The sequence below is a fragment of the Hippocampus zosterae genome, chromosome 2 (genome assembly GCF_025434085.1).
Source record: "Hippocampus zosterae strain Florida chromosome 2, ASM2543408v3, whole genome shotgun sequence".
Classification (NCBI taxonomy): domain Eukaryota; kingdom Metazoa; phylum Chordata; class Actinopteri; order Syngnathiformes; family Syngnathidae; genus Hippocampus; species Hippocampus zosterae.
In genome coordinates this window covers 18,993,142-19,020,237 of record NC_067452.1, presented here as the reverse complement: position 1 = coordinate 19,020,237, position 27,096 = coordinate 18,993,142, and the positions used below count along the sequence as shown (strand labels likewise).

At 42.4% G+C, this 27,096-nt stretch overlaps 1 protein-coding gene across 4 annotated transcripts in view; it reads right to left on the bottom strand.

Annotated features, from left to right (window-relative positions):
* Window positions 1-17,916, bottom strand: part of LOC127595764 (prickle-like protein 2) — a 33,647-nt gene extending 15,731 nt beyond the window's left edge. For 2 of the 4 annotated variants that reach the window (XM_052057524.1, XM_052057523.1), the window contains exons 1-2: window positions 17,580-17,916; window positions 1,493-1,553 (exon numbers count right to left, since the gene is read on the bottom strand). The gene's annotated coding sequence lies outside the window, so the exon portion shown is untranslated. The remainder of the gene's footprint in view (window positions 1-1,492; window positions 1,554-17,579) is intronic. The other 2 variants (XM_052057522.1, XM_052057521.1) reach the window with 2 other exon arrangements.
* Between the last annotated feature and the right edge of the window lie 9,180 nt (window positions 17,917-27,096).

Sequence of the window (27,096 nt, the reverse complement as noted above, 5' to 3'; positions counted from 1 at the left end):
AGAACGTAAAGAACCAATCAACAGGACGTGCATGACCAGCCTCATCACATGCGTCACCAGCCTCGTCTCTCGAGACATCTTTCCCCATTGAGAATTCCAGCCTCACCAAAACACCCAACAAAAATGTGAATGTGTTTTGAAACGAGAAAAATAGCTTTGGTTAATAACGTGCTTTATAAATGTTGTAACAACATAATTAAATACAACATAAAAACAAAAGTCAACACTTTTTACATGATTATTTTTGCAGCTCCTTCTGGTCTGCATCACTTGGCTAGCGGTGGGTGATATAATAAAGTTATGAAAACACAAATGAGGAAGTGTCTCATAAATTCTGCAAGCAACGCTGTAAGGTAAAGCAGTTTGGGCCGTTTTTGGCAGGGAAAAAGAGGATATGCCCATGATGTATTGTTATATTGTTTGTCTCCATGTGTCGATGCACCATGTGTGTGCGACCATCCATGCCAGTCGTTAGCCCATCCATTGCATTGTAAATTGCGTGTTAGCATTAAGCTAGCGGAAAGCAAAGTCACGTGGTTGTTTTAAATACACAATGTGCAATTCAATTCAATGTTTAATTTGACAGCCAACCTTTTGGAATGAGTTACTGAGAAGTCCGTTGAAACTTTGGTGGTGACGCGCTATAAGAAAGCCTAACTGGAAAAAAAATGAACCGAATGGATTTTCATTTTGTGATGTCATTGAATGGTTATAATCATAACATTATTTTCTCGTGTGCCAAGAAGTGCAAAATAATCTGATTAAAATAGAGAATGAGGAATTTGGGGGAAATCACCTGAGCATGAAATAGTCGTTAATTAAAAGGATAATTGAATTTTAAAGCTGCGCTTCGACCGCTGAATGGAGATCACTGCTCATCTAAACTGGACTCCAGTGAGAAAGGAGAGATGGTGGATCAGTTGGGGAAGAGACAGAAAAAGACGAGTTTCCGTAGCAACCAGTTGGTGTGCATCATCTCGGTATGTGAAGACATGTACGCGTTACTGATTTAACAAGGCAGAATGTTCGTAGAGTGACTTGTAAAAAGGTGTCTTCTGTGGTCTTTGTCATGCATTATTGGTGGTATATAATAAAGGATGCACGTGCTCGAGGCGTATCATGTCTTACAGATCATAAATCCCCGTTTAATCTTTCGTTTCATCATGATTTGCTTCGTCTCCCGTTAGATCCAATCAGCACAGCCTTCATTTACACATAAATTAACGCCGATTAATCATCAACTCTTAGCCAGAGGGGAGATTAGTTTCGCGGGAAATCAGGTATCTTCTTTTTTTTTTTTTTTAATAAAAGGAAGAAGGGAAGAGGCTTTGCACGTGAAGATCAACTACAGCTGGAATTTCTGCAAGAGAAAAAAATCATCGGAAGGCATAATGGATGTGCAGAAGGAAAGTGAAGAGAGAGTGGAGAGAGGGCTGCAGATGCAGCGTTAAGAGCAACGCTTTTCCCTTTTCACGTGTCATGCTTCACCCACCTCCGTCTTTCCCTTCCTCCTCCCATCCTCATGTGCTTCTGACAGCCACTGTGTGGGCGTGCTTGAGAGAAAGAGATGGATGGAAAAAGCTCTTATTTATGTAAAAGCTAAAGAGCTTCTCGGCTCAAGCACACAACCTGACCCAGGCTCTCGTCGTAACCCTTCATGCTGAGAGCAGGGCTTGTTTCAATGAATGAAAAAAATATTGATTTGCTATCTTCTCATCTATTACTATCGCGCACCAATTTGACTTCCTGTTTACCAGGCTTATCTCCTTCCAGGCTGAAGAAAGATGTTGCTGACACCGGGGTTGGATTGGGTAGGAATCATCGGAGTTCGTTTTTATTTCGTTTCGACCGTTGTTGTTTAATTGTTGTTTTTTGGTGGGGGTTATTATTTTTTTTTAAGTGTGTCCTTTTAGCTTGGTTTCTAGAAAATTTAATACAAGTTGAGACTTTTTTTATTCCATATTTCATATTTAGTCATACATTTTTCAACGCAACAACAAAGGGTTTGAAGCAAATAGCAATATGCTGTAATCACATACCGTAATATTTATTTTGGTGTAACCGATGAGTTGTCGATGACTTTTATGCATTTTCAGAAAGCCCAAAATGCCCATCCCACATGCGTCAACAACAGGGCAAAAGGCGCTGAAAGGATTCGGAAGTGATGTAGAAGTTTAGTTGTTGTACATTTACAAAATAATAATATTCAAACTACAGTTACGAATAAGTCATGCTACTAGTGGAGCACTCGGCCAACGTCAGCTTGTTCACAGCGCTAATGCTAGCTTAGTGTTGCTAGCACCGCTGTTCTATTGAATAAGGAGGGTGACTTGAGGCGACTTTCAAATCTTTCTAGCAGTTCAAGCATCGCAAACCCCCAATTCAACTCACAGTAAAACATAAAACATTATGCTTGAACACTAATTTTCCAACTTTTCCAAATGAATGTTGGTGATCCAGAGAATGCAAATAATCTTGACGGTTTATTGGTTGTCAGCTCATCTCCAAAACTGCGTCTCGGCAATTATTCCATTGTAAACAACTGCTGTGTGTAATTGTCATTCCAACACAAGCAAATTAATCACCTCTCTCCTGGTGAGGATTGTGCAACACTCAGAATGTATGCATGCTCTCAAACCACCAGCTTTATTCATGAAACAACTCGTCTTGATACAATCTAGTCATGATGTCACATTGCAGATAATTAATTTAATCTCCTGATGCAGCACGTTTGCAAAAAAAAAATAAAAAAAAATAGATGTCTGCAAGCATAGTAAAGAAAGAGGTTTACTTTATCTATTTTCTGCTTGCTCCACATTTCTTTGAATGTTTGTGCCGTAACAGTAATTCAGCTGCCCCGAAGACCTTGTTGCAAAACTGTTTTAACATCAAACACTTCACCAGTATGCTACCCGGAAATTCCCATGCCACACAAGTGCATGGCGAAACAAAGGAGGCAAAGTTTGATTGGTGGAAAAATGAGAAATTATGCTGAAATTGGCGAAAGGTTGGCGATGCTGGATTGAATTGAATGTTTTCATTGCCCTATTCCATCTGTTTACTCATGTTTCTGACTGTGAATCCAAATCCCAATGCAATATGAAATACTATTGCTAAGCTGTCCAATATTACACAACCAGTATAACTCAGAGCTTTATTTATTTTAAAAAAATGTGTTATATGTTCAAGGACAGGAGAAAAACTGCCTTCGCCTTTTTTATTATCATCCCTTGTTTTGTACAACACAGCATATTTTGAAATATAAAGCAGTGGTTCTCACACATTTTACTCCAAGTAGCAATAATATTATCTCCGTTATTATTTGTTTATTACCTCTTAGTTTTATCTCTCCAAATACCAGCATCATGACCAAATTACAGTAGCTTTCCAAGCTTTCATTCAAAAAGAGGTAGCGACCGAAGGTTAAATTATTGTAAGCCACTCTAACATTGCACATAGTTTGGACAGCAAGGCAATGCAAAAAATAGGAAAATCATAATTTCATTAACGTGTTTTGCATATTACATAAATATAAACTGGACCTGAATGGGTGTTTAAAAAAACGACTCACTGAGTAAATGCAAATGTATAGGACTCCTAAGTTAAATATCATTGAAAATTTCGTGGGTTATTTTCTGCCGTTATTTTGACATATAAAATGCTTTGGTATGTTATGAGGATTTTTTTGCTCTTTATAAGGATTTTTGGGGTATTTTATAAAAGTTGGCGCTCCGAAAATCCATCCTCCATTCTGATCTAGCAGCATTCGGAAATGTCAGGCCGTGGCCAGTCCGTCTGCCTTCCTGCACTCACTTATGTTTGATTAATGATAATAACTGCTTGGAGACACATGTGCAATCCTTTCACTCACTTCTTCGACCTTTGCAGGTTGCACAGTGATCCGCCAAAGATGATAATGGCCACATCGAAGCCAGTCACCATGCTGTCAGCGTGCTTGAGTAAATAAATTAACACCCGCAGATATGCTTTGAACGATAAAAGGTCGAAGGACGGCGGGAAACACTGGCTTCTTGCACTAGCCAGGAGAGTGTCCACCATGTAACCCCCACGCCCTCCCAGCCGCCCTTTAATCAGAATCACAATCATCTTTATTGGCCAAGTATATAGAACACACAAGGAATTTGTCTCTGGTAGTAATGTACACACTGCACTCGTATCATCATAAACAAGGACATGACAAATAAGTATGGAAAGACATTCCATAATGTAAGTTGTGCGATGGTACCACCCAATGTCAACTGTGAGACAATGTCCAAAGTATCAAGCTGAGCTAAAGTGATCAGTGGTAGAATACAAATACTACAACAGTTATACAGTCGGTGCAGAAAATCATTTTAAAGTGACCAGTAGCAATATTAGTAGTACAAGTGTGCAATTATGCAGATGTCCTTGAGCTCTTTAAAGTGTCTGGTGCTGTGGAATATAGTGACAGTGGTTCAAGTGAGTACAGAGCTGGAGCTACAATGATTATAACGGTAATGATGTAAAAACGGTTAACATTTCTTATTTTCTGTTTTACAATGTAAGCGCTTAAGCAGTCTTCATTCCTCCATTTTGTTTCTTAATCCTCATGCGCACCCCAGAGGAGTTGTCCAATCATGTGTGTGCACAGCCCATGTCTGTGTAAATTATCAAGGTCACCGGGAGAGTCTCATCCTGTCTCATCTTGGGAGTGACCCACCTTTCCCTCAACGCACATTTTCTGAACTCGTTACCAATACCTGAAAAATGTCGCCCTTTATTTCAACAACAAACGGCTCTCATGTAGCATCAATCGGCTCATAATTCCTTTGTGGGGATTAAATTCTTACTGCGTCTTATTTGGATCAGGACTAACAAGAAATTAATTGAAGGGGGTTGACCCGGTAGGAATTATGTTCTGCGGTTCAGCTGGCAGAACAGAAAAAAGCTCTGAGTGGGTGACAATACCGCCGATATAATTGAGAACATAACACGCACAAGTTGGCCGCCTGAATTACTCACATGCTATCATCAGTCGCTGGAAGGACTTATTTATTTATTGATTTATTTGATTCTAGGAGCCAATACAGATAAGTGATATATGTGCGTACGCACACACACACACACACACACACACACACACACACACACACACACACACACACACACACACACACACACACATACACGCTAATTGCTGGAGGTGTGTTCCTGAAATGCAAAATAGGGTTCTCTTACTTCCAGCTGTACAAAATTTCACAAGGAGCTGAAATGATGTAATTAAAGGGTGACACATTCAGCCCCCCCACCCTCCCACTACGTGTGGGATGGCCTGAAATAGAATTGCAGGCTTTCAACAACATCTCTCGATCTCGAACATCGCTCGCGCAAGCCCGTACGCTTCTGAGGGGGAAATGGATGGCTCCTGGGCCCATGAGCCTCCTCGCTTGGTGGGGATTTCATCAGATCACTTGACAGGCGTGATCAGGTGTAATGGCAGGCGAGGTGTTGTCGCAGTGAGAGCACAATGTCACAGAAAGCAACCTGGAGGGGAGACAGAGCTCATGACCTCTGTGGGGCGGGTTAGCAGTGCACACGCTCCCTTGATTGCCGTTCACGCACAGAGACAAATCCTCTTGTGTGAAGCCATTTACATGTTTTGCTTGAGGGTACACGAGGCTGTTATCATTGTGTGTGTGTGTGTGTGTGTGTGTGTGTGTGTGTGTGTGTGTGTGTGTGCGCGCGCGTGTTTTCGTGGGAGTGTGCATTTGTGAGAAAGAGGACAGAAGAGAAAGAGTCTGTTGCTATGCATTTTTACACGTCCTCCCACTGGTCACAGAAAACACATCACGGCAGAGAAGAGGACTGGAGCACATGCTACTGCGCACAACATTTTGACACAAAAAAAGCACTTGGAGGGTTGAAAGTCTGAACTCTTTCAATCACTTTGTTCCTTTACTTTGCCGAATTCCTGATATAAATCATGGAAATGCTACTGCAGTGTTGTGTTGATAACGACAACGGGCCTTCTTTAAAGCGCAACGATGGAATGTTTTCTGGCATCATGGTGGGTTTTGCAAATGGACAGCAGGAATATGGAAGACTGGAGAAATACTAAAATGTATGATAACAGAATTCTGATTCATTTCAAGGAGTTATGTAAGGAGGTCTATACTGGGCGCGTGCTTATGCAAGACGCTTTAAGGGCCAATCTGTGGGACGCCATGCATGTGTGCGTCGGGAATGATTGGCCCTTGTTCATCTGGGAGGTCCGAGTTGCAAAGTCGGAAAAAAAGGACCCTGAGATCACTGACCGCCTTCAATGTATGTCACGTGACAATGGCAACCCCCATGGAGAAACAGACCACGAATGGCAAAACATCATTTACAGGATCATAAACATATAAGAAAAGAAAAAGATAAGAAAACCTTTCTTAGTTTCGCAATGGAGAAATTCCTGATTCACAGCAGCAAAGGCATGAAAGGAAAAAGTAGAACAACAAAATATAGGAGCTGCTGGAAAGGCAGCCACTCTTGCGGCGCCATTTTGAAATCAAAATAACAACAATAACACAACACAACACATAGGACACTGACAGTCGTGCAAGCTTGATCACTTTTCTGCATACACTTTGTTGTCTGAAGCAGTTCTAGATGAAAGAGGAGAGGATCAAAGTGTCCTTTCACCAGTGGATCAGAGACGTCATGCTGAAAATGTGCACACGTCTTCTACAAGCTAAGTTTTGAAAGCAAACACTGCAAACACTGTAGCGTCCATTGACGAAAAGAGATTAGTTCCCTTCTGCTGTCCCTCGTAATCCGCTTCAAACTCCAAGCCGCGACTCCCAGTTCCAAATCTGCATCGGCGCTCCGCGCTAACGCTCCTTTCTTCTCATCGTCGGCTCCTCAAGCCTTACATCCATCCAGCCGCAGACCGTTCAACACCACCGATCTCTCTGCTGAACAAAGCGGGGCTATGAAAAATGATGCCCATTACAGGCGCAAGACACAAGCGCCCCTGGGACTGTCCAGCAACGACCGTCAAATGGCGCCGACATTCCTCCCAGTCAAAAACAGTGCTGGTATACCCATGCTGCTGAGAAGGCGCAACCACCGAGCACAGAGTCTCCTCCTTGATGAATGTCGTGGCCAAAAAATGCTGAAAAAAGTCTACATCAGGTCCACACGATGTAACAACAAACACAAAGTGACAAAACAAACACAAAAACAACAAAAAAAAGCAAGGCTCATGAGAGCGCTTGCCGACGGCTGCCTACTCGGGCGCCATCTTGACTTCAAAGAGATATCTAGCTTTGTAGTACATTCATTTACCGGTAGTTTTTCCAAATAACTTTCTGTTAAATATCTTTTTTTTCTACTGTGCTAAGAGAGGCCATTATCTCTCTGCGTTGTGTTATTTGGAAGATTAATGGAATGCTTTGAAAATAAAATATTCCATACATCCATCTTCAAAACCGCTTTTTCCTCACGAGGGCCGCAGGGCATGCTGAAGCCTATCCCAGCTGTCATTGGGCAGTAGGCGGGGTACACCCTCAACTGGTTGCCAGGTAATCGCAGGAACAACCATCAGTGCTCACAATCACACCTCCGGACAATTTAGACTGACCGTTCCATTAACCTTAATTTTCGGAATGTGGGAGGAAACTGGACTACCCGGAGAAAACCCATGCCGGCACGGTCAGAACATGCAAACTCCACACAGGGAGGCCGGAGCCGGAATCGAACGCTGCACCTCTGCGCTGTGAGGCGGACGTGCTAACCAGTCGACCACCGTCCCAAGCATAAGGTATTCCTTGATTTATATATTTTAAGGAAACTATGAAGAATGTTTAGTGTGGTGGTCATGAGGACATGTAAGCTACTGTAGCATGTTCACACTTTGGTAATCAAGTGCACGGGTTCATCTCCTACACTTGGCAACAATCGGGTCAGGGGGGTTACTTCAGCTCCGTTGGCTGTCTTCAGGGTGTCAACAGCATCGGTGAGCGCTGTCAATTTGTTTGTTGTGTCCTGCACATTAATTTTATGTTGTATTTAAAAAGTACAATGGAAGTGATTTCAAGTACCTTGAACAACACATTCTATTTGTCCCTCCACCATTTTTGTACCTGCAGAATTTGTATACATTGTGATACTGTTTTTCTAGCTACATTTAATTTGATTAAAACTAACTTAAATTAGGTCAGTTTCCTTTTTTTTAACTCAGTCATATCAATCCAACATTTTACTCCTGAAGGATTTTCATATTGAAGTCACATGGTCCATAGAAAGTTGTCCCAATCATATCCTCTGCAGGCCCTGAGAAAGCCAAAAGTAACAGATGTTGAAATCACTCCGCAATTATTTTACCCAAATTATTTTTCATGTTATTGGTTTTAAAACGCACGTTTTGTCGAATCCCTGCCATGTGCTTCTTTTTCACGTATTTGCTAATTATATGCTAGAAACTCATTGGCCACTCATGGCCCAAACAATCAAGTTGCTGCATTTGTTGTAATTCGACACTGTAAGAATGTGTCTTAACAGAAAACTCTGGACTCAACTCTTTCGGTTTCTTTGGAGAGCGTTAAAAGCAGCAAATGGCACAGAATCTATGGAATGTCACTTACGTACTGTATGTCACTTTAAAAAAGGTTTTTGTTTGATTTGTTCAGAGGTTTTCTCCGATGTAAAAGATGTGCCTTAGATAAATAACTTCAATGAAGGTTAGAAATGACTGACTTAGACCGACATGATATATACTGTCATAAACTCCTTTTATCTATGACGCCATGCCTGAACTTCATCTGGCGGAAAGCTACGACACACGGCAGCGGGACATCAAGGTGCAGATGTGTTTTGCCATCTCGGCAGCTCGAGATGTGGATGTGCACCAGATGGCTGACATTTTCACATGCTTCACTGTAAAACAAAACTACTTCAACTCAAGTGATTCCCCCCGCTCAAAAAAAAGTCATTTTTAGATTCCCAGAACGGTTAAAATACTAATGATAATGAATTTGGTTGAGACCCAAAATGAAAATGAGCAAAGGGGGTATGATTCATTCCACTCCCTCTGAAAAAAAAAACAAGCTCTTTTGTGCTCGAGAGTAATCAAGTGACTCACATTAGTTGTTCCAACATGAACAAAGGCAGAAAGTTGACTGTGACAAGACGAAAACAGACAACGGTGGGACAAAGGGTGCAGATGGGGGGAGCTCAAGCCAGACAAAGATTCCGACGCAATTCGACCTTCTTGCAATGCATTGACTGTGTTGCCGTGTCTGTTATCTCACCGAAATTCCAAAACATTTACACCAAAATTATTGAGAGTACAAAGACGGACGGAATATCGACCTAGCGAGGCTATCATCTGCGGAGAGGGCCAATACTGTACCTCTAAAGGGGCCTTTTTCACAAACAACAAAGGACAGAAAGTGAGATGCAAGTTCCACCTGTATCTCACATGAAGCAGATGAACTGACAACATTAGAAGCGAAGAGACAAAAGGGTCCACAAGGAGAAAGTTTTCGTTCACGACCGAACTGCAGATTTGAAGGCAGTCATCCTTGAAGCTTTTGAATTTGAGAGCAGCCTCGCAAACCGCCGTCTGTCTGGAGCCAAAAAAGAAAAACGCTTCGACAGGTTGTAATTACACCTCCCCCTACTCCATTTTCAATTCGCCTTGTATCAAAAATCAATTAAAATGTGTCTCTACATTCTGAGAACTACTGAAAAAGGATTGATGCGTCTCCAAATCAAGTAATGTCGGAAAATAAAACAACTCTATTAAATGTATTAAATGCATTTTCCACGTTGATTAATCTCTGACTTATTTGGAATTCCCAGTGAAGTCCTCATCTGAAATCGGTTAGAGCTTCTCTTATCTTCTCGCCTACTGTGCAACTGAATCGCTACTGTACAGAGAGTCATTTTATTGCCGCCGCCGCCCCCAGGAACAGGATGCATTTATCAAAATGGTGGAACACAATCAGATTGAGTCTAAGCGACATGCAGGAGGTCACGAAAGAGCACCAATACAAAACTAAGGTCAAGTTGAAAAAGCCTCGTTATTTGACCGAGTCCCGGTTTGATCACGACTCTGGTTTCTCTCGCAAACGTTTAAGTCTTTTTTACAAACACAGTGATGAAATGGGTTAGTTTAGTCAACTGTTAGTTACTATATGTCCCTGAAAGACCCAAATGGAACATTCAAATGTTTTCAATGTATTTTTTCTGGCAAAATAGACTGTCACGGTGAACTGCTGTAAAATATCATCCATTCCACCCTTCATCCTATGAGATTCACAGTTATGGCCAGACGCAGCCTTTGTGAGGTTACGGTGACTTTGTCAATTCTACTTTTACATGAGATAGAGTAGGGGGGTTGGGGTGAGAGAGAGAGAGAGAGAGAGAGAGAGATAGAAAACCCCAGAAGGTTCTTAGCAAGAGGGGTGTCATCTTACTTTGCCGCTATTACTGACAACTTCTGTGATGGGATGTTTAAATGTGTTTCAAATTGTAAACATGGAACCATGACCTGGACTAGTGTGCAATATAGTAAAGCCCGTAGCTTGCGCAATATAGCATAAAGCTGTAGCAGTACTATGCACTTCATCACCCCTTGCTCAAATATGCAAATTGATAATAGACGCCTTGACAAATAGTGAGGGGGATTCAGGTGCTGAACAATGTGATGTCTCCCACTATGTTCAATATTACAGTTCAGTATTAAAATACGGGAGTCATCATAATCATTTAATTGAAATCCCAGTTACTTCAGGGGCCCCTCGGAGTGCGGATGTGAGTCACATGCGGCCCCCCAGGTGCACAACCCTGTTCTAAACTGCGGATGTGCGGGAGGAATCGTGCGCCCGAGGGTGAAAAGTGGCTGAGCGGTGATCACTTTGTGCTGCTGAGAACCTAATTGTTACCATCTGTGTTTACATCACTAATCAAAGTCATCGAGAGAAATTACAATCTCAAGTATGGAAACCAAACAAAAATTGTTAGGAACTTCTACAAAAGCCTCTCAAATGGATAATTTCAAGGTTCGACTGGGTTTTGTTGATCAATTATTAATTATGTTGTACAGAGTTTCAGCATGAGTATTTTTAAACAAATTAAGTGCAGGCCCTGAAAAAATAATATCTGTCCATAGATGCGAAAACATTTGCTGGGCTCCCCATGCCAAAGCAGCAGGTGGATCAGCTCCAAACATCAAGCCATACAACCAGTTAGTCATCTATCATTTCATGAAAAGGCACAAAAGCAATACTGACCAATCAACGGTAAAACCGTGCAGGTTTCAAAAAAGTTTCCACTTGATCAAAACCCATTTGAGAACAAACGTTTCGTCCTACTTTATCCTCACCAGGGTCATGCGTGACAGTGCCTGTGATGGCTTTTGGAGCTTCTGAATGATCTCGGGGCCAGAGCTGGATGTGCTAACCGCTCGATGACCGTGCCACCATTAGTACAGAAGTATTACTGAAATAAATCTCCTGACAGGGAGGCATCAGTAGGAAGGGAACAACTTGCAAAAAAAATAGTCTGTAGTGGCAGTAGTGTGCAGCTATCAGTATGAATCATCGAGGGGATTGAATTGATAAAGGCTGCCACCAGGGTGAGGTTTAAGATCATCCATCTTGACTCACTCACATCTTTCACCACAGTTTTCATCAACAGTGTAAAAAAAAAAATCAAAAATAATAAAATCTCAGACTTAATAGAGTGATTCATTAAAAAGACATATAATGCACATGGGTTAAGAAAGCGCCGACTGACAGTGTGCAAGGAAAAATGCTACTCCATTTTGACATGTGTCATATGCAATTGTACATGCATGTGGGTGGTACATTCGGTTCATTGTGTGATTACGTGTTCATTGGGCTTTGAATGAGTGCGCCTACACTTCTAAAAGAATCGATGCAACATCGTCACTAGTTTAAAGACAGAGTGAGTCAGCAACCTTGGGGCAGCGTAGCACCACAGAAGATTACCTCAACTCCATGAACAAATGTGACCAGAAGCGGCCGTAATATTTACATCCCACTGTCAGGCTGGCTGAGCGCAGATCAATCCACATGCAAGCCAACTGAGTCCACTTTCTTTTCCTTCCTTTGACTCCCCCAAAGATGCAAATTGTAATTTATTTTTTGGGTGGGTGGGGGTGGGGGGAGTTTGCGGGGGCAGTCTCCCTCTCAACATGCATAAACCGCACATTGATCCAGTCAGCATTTTCTGGGCTCTGGAGAAAGTACGGAAAATGCTGATACAAACATTGCCACAAAACAGAACTAACTCTGCGGTCAATCAAATATGAAGCCCAAGCTTCAAGGGAGACTTCACATATATATGATATTTGCAGCAGTAAACAGTCAATATTTTGTCTATAAGTAATTTGCTGACGTCAATATTTTTCCATGAACATTTAATAACTCAGTCCAGTGGTTAGCACGTCGGCTTCACAGTGCAGAGGTACCGGGTTCGATTCCAGCTCCGGCCAACCTGTGTGGAGTTTGCATGTTCTCCCCGGGCCTGCGTGGGTTTTCTGCGGGTGCTCCGGTTTCCTCCCACATTCCAAAAATATGCATGACAGGCTGATTGAACACTCTAAAATTTTCCCTAGGTGTGAGTGTGAGCGTGGATGGTTGTTCGTCTATGTGTGCACTGCGATTGGCTGGCAACCGATTCAGGGTGTCCCCCGCCTACTGCCCGGAGACGGCTTGGATGGGCTCCAGCACCCCCCGCGACCCTAGTGAGGATCAAGCGGTACGGAAGATGAATGAATGAATGAATGAATTTAATAACTCTAAAACCGATAAAAAAATAATATAGCTGGCCGCCATGTTCAATGAACACATCACTTGATAATTCTCACATGTATGTCAACATTGGATTCGGCTGCATAATGATATACACACACAGCTACATGGAATGGAATGCATCCACAGCATTAGCTCTGAAAGAATGAAGCCATATCGTTTCCAGCCATTTTGATGGTACAAAATACACTTTGAGGAACAAGTGGGACCAAGAAGTGGAGCAGACATGATGCCTGTTCGCTCGCAAGCCACACACGCATGCACACTGCTGGAATTGATCCAGCATGTCCTCTTAACTTGTGCGCATGATGAACAGAGCTTTGCTCCGGTGTCTCTAATTTAAGCAAACGGGCTCCGCTTGAATTATGGACATAATGACCCTCAAACCACCACCTGCTGCAGGGATGGCGAAGGTTTGTGAGGATGCACACAGTTAAGCTCATCTTCCGCCCCGGGATCATTAAAAATACTCGGCACGGCATTGGTTTTTAATGTCACCTGCGTGACATGTCCCCTTTCAAACTGAAAATGACTCCTCTTCATTCTTGTTCGCTGCACATGCATGCTTGCCTGCCTGTTCTTGTGCTTGACAAAGCTTAAGTACACTTTTTGTAAAATACGTGGAATAACATACCGGGGTGAATACTTTATCAACACGACACAATAAGAAACAAAATGAAATCTAATACAAATCGAGTCAACAAAAAATGGTACTTTTTGTTCAAGCCATCAGAACTTCAAATTGGTCCGCGGACAATCCTAGCGGGGGCCCTGCTCCAGTGAGTGCTTGACTTTGTTCACATCCTTGATGGGTTCAATGCGGAGAACAAATTACGTGAATATGAATATAGCATTCATGATACTAAAGATATTATTTTTGCCATTGTCTAGTGTTGACAGAATTGTGCAAGCGAATGCTCATTTATGTGAAGTAACCTGAATATTTCCTCTGCAAAACTGCACTGCTCCTTATGTTTCCCCAGTTATACCAACATTTGTTTGGATCCTCACTTATCTTAAAGACTAACTTTTCCCCCCAAGCGAATATCAACAATTTCAAGGAGTGTGCGTGCCCAGAGGCTGTTTGCACATCCTACTCTGCATCTCCTTGCCACATTGACTAAAGATTCAAACAAGTCACTTTTCTAGCCTTAATGCAGCCTCCCTTCAGTAGTTCTGTGTGGGATCATACTTCAATATTTTTGCGTGAAGTGACAGAGAGGTTAGGAATAACTTTGGACAAGGAGCTTTATGATTGTGAAAGTCTCCATTTTTGTTTGTCATTTATTAATGCTTTGTACTTGATTTCCTAAAGTTTTGCATATGCAAAAAAGTGCAAACTTGCTTGCAATGATAATGCTAACTGTATACATCCCGGAACTGGTGCCTGTCAAAGATGCAAAATTGCCAGGCAATTCATTTTGCACATTCTGTAAGGGGCATAAATACATTGTTGAATTTAGCATGCACAAAGTCATTTATAAAATCCGACATGAAGTGAAACCAGCACAAACCAGCACCCAAAATGATGGAAGCGTAGTGCAGGCAAAATGAGAGGCGGTGGGTTTCATCTTGTGTAAACGTTTTTGAAATCCCCAAAATAATAATGATCCACCGTCTATTCGGCAACTCAATTTTAGAGCTTCTCAATGGTTGCAGGGCTAACTTGGAGCCAGTCACAAGAAGGTGTCATGCGATTTCAGAAAATGTTGCCTCGCATTTACCCTACAGACAATGGATAAAAGCAGTCGTGGGCTGGCATAATAATGGTGTAATGACAGTCTCCAAAAGATCCATTTTCAATTTAAGAAACACATTTGACTTGTAATCTCTGGTCTTAGTGTGCCTTTTCGTGAGTATCAACAAATAAAATTAACTTAAGGCTGTTCCTTCCTTTCAAAATATTTCATTTATTAGAGTGGAATTGTTGTGGGCACTCTGTGAAGTTGCACATTTCAATTTTATGTTTTTGTCTACTTCAAATTAATTTTCAGATTACAAACTGAAAGCTGCAGGTGCACCCGGGTATCATGTCATACTCTCCCAATCTGCACCTCTTTGATACGCTGTGAAAGAGCGACATCTTTGTCGTCATCTGTGGTGAGTTTGTCTCCGAGATGACAGTGTGGGCTCTTTGTTCTGGCACTCTTGTGACGGGTCTGCAGTCTCAGGCTGCGTCACCGATCAACACTGCAGGGTGGAGAAATCTCTGCAGCCAGCTCATATTGATATATACATACAGTATTTAAACCAAAGAGAAAACACATTTTTGCTGCAATTAGTTCTGTTGTGATTAAATTACAGACTGAGAGTCGCTTTCTTCAGATCAGTTTCGACAAAAAGTTATACTAAGAGTAAGACTCTAATTAATAGGAAGTTTGGGAATTTAATTGAATGAAAAGCACCTCTGGGGGAGAACAAGTTGCTCTCCATCATAACTTCCTCGGTGAGAGCAAATTCCCTTTTTAATTTAATCTGGCACAGCAGGATAAACTCTCAGGTTCCCGCTTGGATAGGCTGTGGTGGAAACAACTTGCATTTCTTGTTCTGACACCTTGAAGAATAAGCTTTATCAAGTGACTGTAGCTGCCATCACCATAGCAACACAAGCAATCCTGAACATGGCACAACACGGATTAAACGATGATGGCGGAAAAAATAAAATGCAATTAACTAAAGCTGCTTATTATCATTCACCGTGTGCCCGCCTTGCACGTTCTGCTTTCTCTTGCTTATATAAGAGAAAGGTCATGGCATATCTATTATTAAATGCCCAAGTCATAGGAGCGTGCATTATTAATAACTGTAGTGTCATCTGTAAACACACACACACACACACACACACACACACACACACACACACACACACACGCACACGCGCACACACACACACGCACACACACACACACACACACACACTCGCACACACACGCACACGCACACACACGCACCCGAACACACACGCGCGTACACACGCACACACACGCACGCACACACACGCACACGCACACACACACACACACACACACACAAATCAACCTGAGCACTCCCGATCAAGCTATACCAAGTCAGGAGAGATGTCAAAATCCCCAATAAGCATTTCGAGAAGGAAAAAAAAAAATCAAACAGAGCTCGTCCGAGATATTTCAAATTATGCCAAGTATTAAAAAGGTAATTCAGTCAAAAACCATACGCATCCTATGGGAAAAGTGAACAAATAGCCTTTGTTGTCTTGACATAATTGTGTAACATTTGAGTGAGCCACCTGAGCTGTCAGCATGTCAGGCACATAAAAGCAGCACACAAGCACAAGCGCACTGTGAAAGCACCGTATGGGGTACAGCAGCGAGAACTCTGAGACACCCGCCCACCCATCCTGAATCAGCCGTTTCTGTGGTGACCAGAGCGGTGATGCGGTGCGGGTGGAGTGGGGGCGGGGGTGGGGGCGGGGTGCAGTGCTCACTCAAAGTGAAGAGACAAACATTCCAAATCTGGTGGGAGCAGCATGAAGGAGGGGAAGGATTGATGGGCGGGTGCTTGATATATATATATTTTTTTTGGCGGGTTCACTGGGGAGCTGCAACTGATTCCTCGACGTGACCAAAATGGTTGACAGGTTGACACTTGCAGGGCGCAGCATCCGCATCCCGAGTCGCAAAAACGTAAGGGCAACGTTCACTCACAGGGGCAGCCAAGATCAAGTGGGCCTGTAAAATATCCTCTAGTCATGTGGATCCTTTTACTCACCTCAAACATTACCTCAAACATTACTCTCCTACCGCTCTTCTTGGAACAGAAAAACAAGGCCGCATTCAAGTTTAAAAAGAGTCCACTCCTACAAGTTGCACACGCTGAAAGATGTTCCTTCTTTACATCCCATAATGCAACAGAACAGCAGACAAGGATTCTAAAATGGAGAAGTGGCTGATTTGTAATGTCATTTATATGCGAGATTAGAAACGAGTTTGAGCTCACTCAAGTGAATACCTCTTGGACATGCAACATCAAGCATTCAACAGAATAACAACAAAACATTCCACAGCAAACATACAATCGGGGCTCTTATGGCAATCTTGTACTAGACAAATTGCCTCTTGTCGATGCCACAGCAAAGAAGGATGACTGCAGTTATTCTCTTGTGCGTCTGTGACAAAAGGCTCACACTAATCTGAAGAAAAACAGGCAAAATCTGAAATGTAAACACCTCCTGCTTTACCCGACTGTTGTCGCGTTACAACTGTGTCCACACGCTGTGAGCTGCAATGTGTGTGCACATTGCTTCCAGCATTGCTGGCCGCCTAAAGCGCAACATTAAAAACAGCACGGTCTTTTATGTTTCCCCCTTTGGTTTCTAAACAAGGCTGATAGCGATTGGCAAAGCCACTGCTGAAATCGTTCCCACTCCACCCACTCGCTCTTTCAGGGACACATGGATTTCCACTGGGGGAAAGGGGATACCAGGCAGATTCGCTCCTATCAGAGGCCATGCTTTTCCCCACGTCCCTGTCGTCTTTTTCACCTACCACTCAAGAGATACACAATCCTTCACACTCACGTGAAAAAGAACCCCAAAACAAACACCTTTTCCTTTCTCACCTTATGATAGATGCAGCTGTTTCATTGGGAAAACTTTCAGCAATGACATTTTCTAACTGGTTAAGCTTGTAAATAATGAACATTTTAGTGAGAATGTCAATACGTACTCTTTGTTATACGGAAGGCAAGTGAGCCTGAGCTTGAGGAAAGTGTCAAGATGCTGCTGAGACTCACCTGTTAGTGCGGCAGCTCCTTCTACCGATCGACGCAGTGGGTTGAAGCGAGTCGCTCACACTTGTCTCCTTCCCGCGGACCGAGTGGCATGGCACCGCAACGCACTGGCAGTTTACTGTTCTCTCTCTCTCTCACTCTCTCTCCTTGCAGTCTGGTAGACGACGAGGAGTTCTGCCCGTGCTGGGGGCTGCAGGCTGTCATCAGTCTCTCTCCACCCCCACCCCCTTCTCTGTCTCTCTTTCTTCCTCTCACTGCATTTCGCTCTCTTTCACAGCTGGTAAAATGTGTTTACATTACGCTGTCACCATTTGCACATATCTGTGTGGATGTGATGGTTCGAAAAACAGTAACGTACAACCGTACGGGCTTTGGTTTAATTCTTCGCACTCACCTCCTGCTCCCCCCTTTGCACCTCGAACCACCAACCCATCCTCCCTCATCTTGCCAGCCCCTCCAAGCCTGTTCAAATGAATATATATATATATATATATATATATATATATATATATATATATATATATATATATATATATATATATATATATATATATATATATATATATGCGGCCCGGTAGACCAGTGGTTAGCACGTCGGCTTCACAGTGTAGAGGTACCGGGTTCGATTCCAGCTCCGGCCTCCCTGTGTGGAGTTTGCATGTTCTCCCCGGGCCTGCGTGGGTTTTCTCCGGGTGCTCCGGTTTTCTCCCACATTCCAAAAACATGCGTGGCAGGCTGATTGAACACTCTAAATTGTCCCTAGGTGTGAGTGTGAGTGCGATTGGTTGTTTGTTTCTGTGTGCCCTGCGATTGGCTGGCAACCGATTCAGGGTGTCCCCCGCCTACTGCCCGGAGACGGCTGGGATGGGCTCCAGCACCCCCCGCGACCCTAGTGAGGATCAAGCGGTACGGAAGATGAATGAATGAATGAATATATATATATATATATATATATATATATTTTTTTTTTATTGAACACGTCAGTTCACAATGGAACGTTACACGAGGAAGCGTCACTTCACCTGTCCCTGCTTTCAAAATGCCATTTTCAGCGGCAGGCTTTGTAAGGCTACAAAGGATCAATCACAATTCTTCTGTCTTCCCCATCAGTGGGTTCATTTCATTTCACATCCTGGTTTGTTTATTTTGGAATATCCAATCAGTTCACAGTATGAGATCAGCCGTGCTTAATATGTACAGCAATGAAAAATCAAAATCAAAATCAGAACACCAATAAGGATCACTGCTTTTAAACACTGGGATCAAAGGGTATACCAGAGCACCTGTATTGCATTTGGAGCAAGGGTGTCAAACCCATTTGACTTCATGGGCCAGATTCAACCCAATTTAATCCAAAATTGGCCGGATCAATATATTTTTGGCTTGATAAGATAAATAAATGAGTGCCGGTAGTTAATTTATTCCCATTATTTTGAATAGACAGACAGACAGACAGACAGACAGACAGACAGACAGACAGACAGACAGACAGACAGACAGACAGATAGATAGATAGATAGATAGATAGATAGATAGATAGATAGATAGATAGATAGATAGATAGATAGATAGATAGATAGATAGATAGATAGATAGATAGATAGATAGATAGATAGATAGATAGATAGATAGATAGATAGATAGATAGATAGATAGATAGATAGATAGATAGATAGATAGATAGATAGATAGATAGATAGATAGATAGATAGATAGATAGATAGATAGATAGATAGATAGATAGATAGATAGATAGATAGATAGATAGATAGATAGATAGATAGATAGATAGATAGATAGATAGATAGATAGATAGATAGATAGGTAGATAGATAGATAGATAGAATTCATCATGAATCATCATGGAAGTGAACATGTTTGGTTTGCTTTCACGGGCCACATAAACTGATTTGGTGGGCCAGATCTAGCCCCTGGGCCTCTAGTTTGACATCAGCCACAGAGGTAAAGGAGGCATGAAGACAACGTCATCATCAGGGACGAGAGGGCAGACATTCTCCCACGCACCTTGGACAGGCAGAGAGGCGTGGAGGATCTGTTCAAGTCAGGGAGCTTTATTTTGAAGATGAACGCTTGTGCATAAAGCAGTGAAACGTCTAACAGTTGGACAGTCAAAAGATCACAGGTCAAATGAAGTTCACACGTCAAGGTTAGTGTACATTTTAGATTGATGCTGAAGTTTCCACAGAAAGAATAATGTCCCATCTAACATCAGCTAGATCAGCACCATCATTTTGGTGCTGTGAGTCCAAGAGACTAATGAGCCAACGTGCGGTTGGAGCAGTGCAAGATGAGGTAGATGGAGGAGGATTATAATGAGCCTTGATTAGAGTCTGCGTCATGCTCGATGACCCTTGGTTTCACCTGGCTACCACTTCCACAAGACAGCAAGCATTTAACCGTGAAAGAGGGGCCTCAGATGTGCCGTGCATGGCAACACAATGCAAACAACTAAATACATAAATAATACATACAGCAACTTTGTTGTTTTCAGTTAAAATCAGTACAGATCATTTCCAATTTCTTCTGGGATTCATTTTTTATTTGTTTTCTTGGGTCCCATGTCTACTCGTGACGTTGTCGCCACCTGTTCTTGTCAGCTCTGCTCTCCTCATGTCAACCAATCAGCTCTCTCCGGGCACTTGTGCCTTTGTTTCGGTGTGTCTCCTTCCCAGCGGGCACCATGACAATCAATTTGATGTTGGCGATTTGTTAAAATTTTGACTTTGGTGATAAGTTGAAGCATTTTGCATTGAGTGCGATTTTTTTTTCTTTAGGGATGATAACAGACAAAAGACTTGGCAATTAACACAAAGCCATTACAGTCTCAATCGAAATATTCACACACAAAATACATCAACCAACATCAGCCAATTGGGTTCAACCGAGTTGTTTGTGATCATAAACCAAAAGTCCCGCCTTACTGTGCACTCTGAGACACTCATCAGCACAAAGGTGTTTAGGGACGTGGCCAGATCCGGAAAGTCAGGTCCTCAACCAGCCCCCTTGTGTTGATCAGCATTGCTAAATCATTTCGTTGGCATGTACACACATTTCACACATTATGGTGATAGTGTTTTTGTTTTTTGGTTTCTTTGCACAAATTTGACATCAAAACATGTCAAAATCACAGCAATATTTGGGTGAAATTTCATAGAACCTTCACATTGAAGCACTGTAATGTCAAAATAACATCAATAACATTTAATATGTATCAAAATGCTGTCAAAGGTTTAATGCCATTTTGATTGACAATTTTGACCAAATGATGATGACAATTTGATCTTAATGTTTGGTGTCATCGTGATGTTGAATTGACATCACATGACCATTGGTATTTTAATTCCAGTTTCCTTGTCTGTCTGTTCCCCATATTTCTTTGCTCTTTGGGGTCTTATTTATTTCATACTATGGATGTTTTTTATAACCTGAAGTTGGTTATCTTTTTGTCATAAATACATTTCCCATGAACTCGACTTCTCTTGCTTTTTTTGCCTCAACTCTACCACCACCAACCATCACGGTGTGTCCGAAATTAATGAGCCAGAGATTTGAATAGAAAGTTTGATGGCTGGATGAAAGTCAAATGCAAATATTCAGCTGGTCATAATCAGAGGCAACTGTTGGGCCATTGAGCCAAAATCACAGACGATTCAAACCACTGTCCAAGACTGTGAAAGAGCTGCCATCTCTGCCATACTGTACATAACACAAAAACTAGCATGTACAATATGTGTTTCCTTTGGGTGAAAACACATTTTGCTGTTGAAGTGTGAGCTTGTCTGCGTCACACTTTTCAATTTTTATAAATGACCCTCTACATAGAAACAAAACATATCCATTTCCTCACTCAGGTGTGAATGTTTACAACTCAGTCGACTGTGCTGATGGTGTGATTATGTCCCAGTGTCCCTTTTCGAATTACCTGTCTATTCACGTACATGTTTTATCCGGAAATGTCACCCTCCGTGAACTCATGGGGAACTAAAAACAAAAAGGTATATTTAGATCCAAACAAAATTGATCATTTTTGAAGTAATACTTTTGCCTAAAGGAGGTATATCCACAAATGAATCCCATGTAGGGCTCTGAAGCACTTGAAACTGCCAAACAAAGGCTCCAAGCCTTGTCCAGCCGCCTAAAGCGGTACATGAAAGACAATGACGCCAGACGAATAAACAGGCTGTTCGCAACACAACCTGTGAAAGTGTACGCTCAGTGTCGGGGTCCTAACAACAGAGCTGACCCACCAAGACTGGAAACTGAAAGATACTGGAAAGGCATTTGGGAGAAGGAGGTTGCACATAACAGCAGTGCACAATGGCTGGTGACCCTGAGAGAGGAGCACAGCAACCTCCCTTAACAGAACCCAGTTACCATAACAGTGGCAGACATACAGGAAAGAGTCTCAGATATGAAAAACTGGACAGCACCAGGCCCGGACATGGTCCACACCTACTGGCTAAAGAAACTCACAGCACTCCATGAGCGCCTAGCAGTACAAATGAACCAGCTGCTGAGGGATGGGACACACCCAGGATGGCCAACCGAAGGGCGAACGATCCTGATCATGAAGGATCCCTCAAAGGGTGCAGTCTCATCCAACTATCGGCCAATAACCTGTCTCTTAACCCCCTAAGCCAAGTAATCATCAAGTGGTCAGTGGCTAGAGAGGGCTGGCCTAAAGGACAGCACAGAGGCACTCATCCTGGCTGCTCAGGAGCAGGCCCTGAGCACCAGAGCCATTGAGGCCCAAATATTCCACACCAGACAAGACCCGAGGTGTAGGTTGTTCAAAGAGGCACCTGAGACGATCCAACACATAACTGCAGGGTGTGAGATGCTGGCAGGGAAAGCCTACATGGAACACCATAACCAGGTGGCTGGCATACATAAATACATAAAAACCTTACTGTGCAATTGTTGTCTTCATTCTTGAATGCAGAGCTGTGTGTTGGGGTTGCGTCACCCCAGCGTAGCCTCAGCAAAGAGAAGGATGAAATCCCTGCGCATGAGAATTATTAGAGTGAAACAAGCCGAGGTGAACCCCCCGCCCAACCATTCAAGAACTTCTTTAAGTGCTGGATTATGTTTATTTTTGCAATAGGATAAATCTGATGTGTCCCTAGTTTTGCAGAAATTGTCTAGAGGCCCATCATATTTTTGGCCACATAATTAAAGAGGAATGATCTAATCTGGGCTTCTCATTAAGTGGGTGAGTGGGATGAGCTCAAAGTAGCACAAATATGTGCTTACATTAAAAGGAGTGCCATCATTCATGTTTATAGTGCTTTCTTTTTCAATTGTATGCAAAAGACGATTACACCGGATACAACTTATATGGCCCAACCAAAATCTGATTCAACTCTGCTTGCTATTTATATTTCAGTTATTTGATGCTAACAATAAGATGGCATTGAGATAAGACATCATCAATCAGTTTCACCCAAAAACATTTCAGACCTAGTAAATACAGATGCTGCCTGACAAAATGCTTTTATTTATTTGTTGCTGTATTTCTGTCTGATACTTCGGATGCTTTCAAGACACACTTAGATGTGTCTGACCTGTAGCATGAATTAATAATTGAAAAACACTTTCAGTCAAGGGACAGATGACTACTATTTCCAGGCCGGCACGTTTGTGTTTGGGGTGAAACAAGGCGCCTTCCATCAGCATTCATGCAACAGGAAATGGACACAACGGGGCTCAGCAAGCACTATGAGATTGCATATACATAATGAACGAGGAAAGAACTCCCAGTGAATGCGTAATTAATTCCAAATCAAAACAATGCTGTACACTTCAAATGGCTATTGACTTCAACATTCATGCAAGTATTTAAAATAATGGTTCTTTTTTTTTTGGAACAATGTTTTATATGTGCATGTTTTCTGTGTTCATATTTTTGTTGCACTTTGGATTTCTGTTTTCTCTTCTGCTTTGTGGGCAGTTTGTGCACAACCACATTGTCCACTGAGATGTATATTTCTTAATTTGTTGTTTCTTTTGTCGGAAATTGTGTTACTTCTGTGGCATGGTAGAAACTCAACCTGGCTTTCGTTTTCACCCACTTCCCACCACTCACGACACATTACAAGGCTCATGATTAATGTCCTCCAAACTCACTGGTCCATCAAATCAAGCACGCGATGAATGAACATCCATGAATCAGAATTATGTTGCACAATAAGAATAATCTTGGATTAGTAGATGATTTTTGTTTCAATGTTCAACACTCAATGAATATTAATGTGATTTCAATGAACGCAGCAGTGCTTCAAACACATTGAGTGCCAAACTCTTATTAAACACTCCCATATCCACACCAGTACCAATTTCTTGTGACCTGTCATGTCTGCAGCTTTTAATATTGTGTTGACCACCTAATACTTGCCGTTTACAATTCTCCATAAATACCATTTTGTCAAAGCTCTCCTTTCTGCTGATGTTATTGAATCGGCAAAAGACAATGTTATTTATTGCAGTGGCAGGCCATGCATTCGGGAGCTTGCCCTACAGCGAGGACTTACTCAATTGAATCCACCGCTTTATACTACCATGTCAATATTGTAAAAAAAACAAAAACATCAATATTATATGGAAATACAGTATAACAGTATGCAACTGTGCCACGGTGCAGTACATATCTGGTGCAGGCAACATTCAACATGAATATTTCGCTACAAAAATGAAGAAAACCTAAATGAAAGTGTAAATAAATCATAAATCATACTCACTAGAGATGCTGATTATTCCTGAATGCAGATCACTGTAGACATGTTTTGCTTGACCAACCAATCAGAGGATGGAAAAATGCTGAGATCATCAAAGTTCCAGCACCAGCGGCCCTGTGAGGACTAAAGTGTTAAAGAAGCAGTCCCATTCCTAATAGTTCAGGTCACGTTGGCCAGCACTACAGGTTCTGAAGGCCATATTAGTTCGACATGGCGGAACAAATGCGCTGAAATATGACTGTACAAAAATCAATCAATCAATCAATACATAAATAAATCATTGCCAAAATCTACACTTTGCTGCAGTGATCTTCTTTCCTCTCTTTTACATCCTTAGTGTTCTCAGCAGCCAAGAAGTGGACACTTCCATATTTGGACAGGACAGGGTTTCGGAACCCCAACATTCACTCCTCTAACAATGAGACTAATCCCACTGTAGTAATCACATTTGGAGGCGGGTCATTCTTTCAGATTATTTTTATTGCACGACCTTCACAGTCATTGGCACACTACTGTTTTGGAAATGGTATCCTTGAAAAGCCCGAGATGGTTGACTTTGTTCCACTTACCATAAAATCCTCCTGCGTGTCATTCCAAATATGCAAACAAATACTAGGCCTTCTCATACTGTAGTGTGTACCTGGTGCCAGTGAACCACACGATTGCCATCTAGTGGTTCATGGTGATATTACATCTTAAAAACTATATGATGGAATCCATATTTAAATTCCCCCCCCCCCCAAAAAAAAAGACAGAATACAAAGGGGGAACATTTTTATCAAGCCATGTTAAAAACTATTTTAAAAATACTGAAAAAAATAATCGTGCTGAGATGCGAGTAGTTTGCAAATGGTCAGGAAGTTTAACTAGCCGGGTATTTTAGTTATGTCTGTCAGCCATCACTGCTTTGTGCGTGTGTCTGTTTCTGAGCTGATTGGGGATCAGAATCAACTCCTGTTGGGCACACTGGAGCAGTTTCTGATACACCCAGCTGAGTCTGGCTTGGCCTTCAAGGTCAGTTTGGTTATCACTCGGTAATCAGGCGCAATCATTCTACAGGCTCACATGCATCAGACTTCAGCTTCATCTCTTATCGGGGCATGTTCCTGTCAACAGGCTGTACAATGCTCCAAAAGAGAAAGTATTGCCTGAACAAAAGGCAAGAAGAAAATGGGGTCACATTGATCGAAAGTGTTTGTTGTGTTCTGCTCTCATCATTATGCAGACGTTTGAAGTCCTACAATTTGTGTGGCTGTTTAACATATGAATGATGAGATTTGATAAAAAAGCAGGTCTGAAAAGTGGGTGATGAATATGTGTGAATCTGAAGCGGTTGTTGTGTGATCATGTGCAGATGAGTGTGTGGGAGGTGTGCGTGTATTTTGTGATGCCGCTCACATTTCTACACTGTGCACGACCAGGTCTGGTTCTCTCGATACCTTAAACATTAAGGAGCAGCTGGGTTTAAAAAAACAAGCCCAACTCTGCATTTTCGGTGTGTGTGTGTGTGTGTGTGTGTGCGTGCGCGCGTGTGTGTCTTAAACAGAGGCCATGACTCTCCACACACTTGACAGGAGTTCATCCATTTACACTTGCAGAGTAGATTTATCACCGTAGCAACCAGAAAGATGTTGAATCGTGTGATGGACTGCTAATTACTTTGCAATTCTCATGAACAATACGCTTGGGGAGTCAGAAAACCAAGCACAATTTGTTGTGTACGTGTGTGTGGCTGTGTACATTGAACTTAAAAGACCACAGTAATGAGAAAAAGAAACGGGCAAGATTAAGACGGATCAGTGGATAGAATGGTAAAGACAGAAGAAAGTACGGTAGTGTGGTTGCATTGGATGTCCTTTACATATACATACAGTACACATGTATACATATACAGTACATACATACACACGCGCACACGGACATGTCCATCCATCCATTTTCTAATTCGGTTATCCTCACAAAGGTCAAAGTCATGTTGAACCTGTCCCAGGTGTCTTCGGGCAGTCGGCGGGTACAACCTCAACCTGTTGCTAGCCAATTGCAGGGCACACATAGACATACAACCATTCACGCTCACACCCACACCGAGGGACAATTCAGAGTGCTCCATTAACCTGCCATGCATGTTTTTGGAATGTGGGAGGAGATCAGAGTACCCGGAGAAAACCCACACAGGCATGGGGAAAACATGCAAATTCCACACTGTGAGGCTGACGCGCTAACCAGTTGATCACCGGGCCTCCATATTAATTTAAGATGAAAGATATCCTTTATTTGTCCCGCAATGGGGAAATTTACAGTCAGAGTTCAGAAAGGAAACCACTAAGTAGGGAGAGGGGGAAAAAAAAACCACGCTCGAACTATCCTCTTCTGAGGATAATTTAAGTCCAGGATAAAAAAAAGACCCTCGCACATAAATAGGCATATGACAGTTACAACAAGTCACAAGACATAACATGTAATGAGGGGGCGGATGAATGAGAAGGGGGAGGGGACGGCCCCGTCCGACCAGCTGCACAGTCCACCGAGCACTCTGCAGATCATTCCACGTCGCGGGGGAAAAGAATAGGAATGATGAATACGGTGATGATAAGGATGTGTATGCGCGTGTGATTTTCTGGTTGTGTATGCGTGAAGAGGCCGCAGCTGCTTCGTCAAGGTCTGCTCATGAAGACAGTCCTGGCATATCAGTCCATGGCCGAGAAGGAGGGGGTGATCGTGGGAGCACTAGCTTCCGTGCATACCTTCCATCCAGGGGGAAGGGG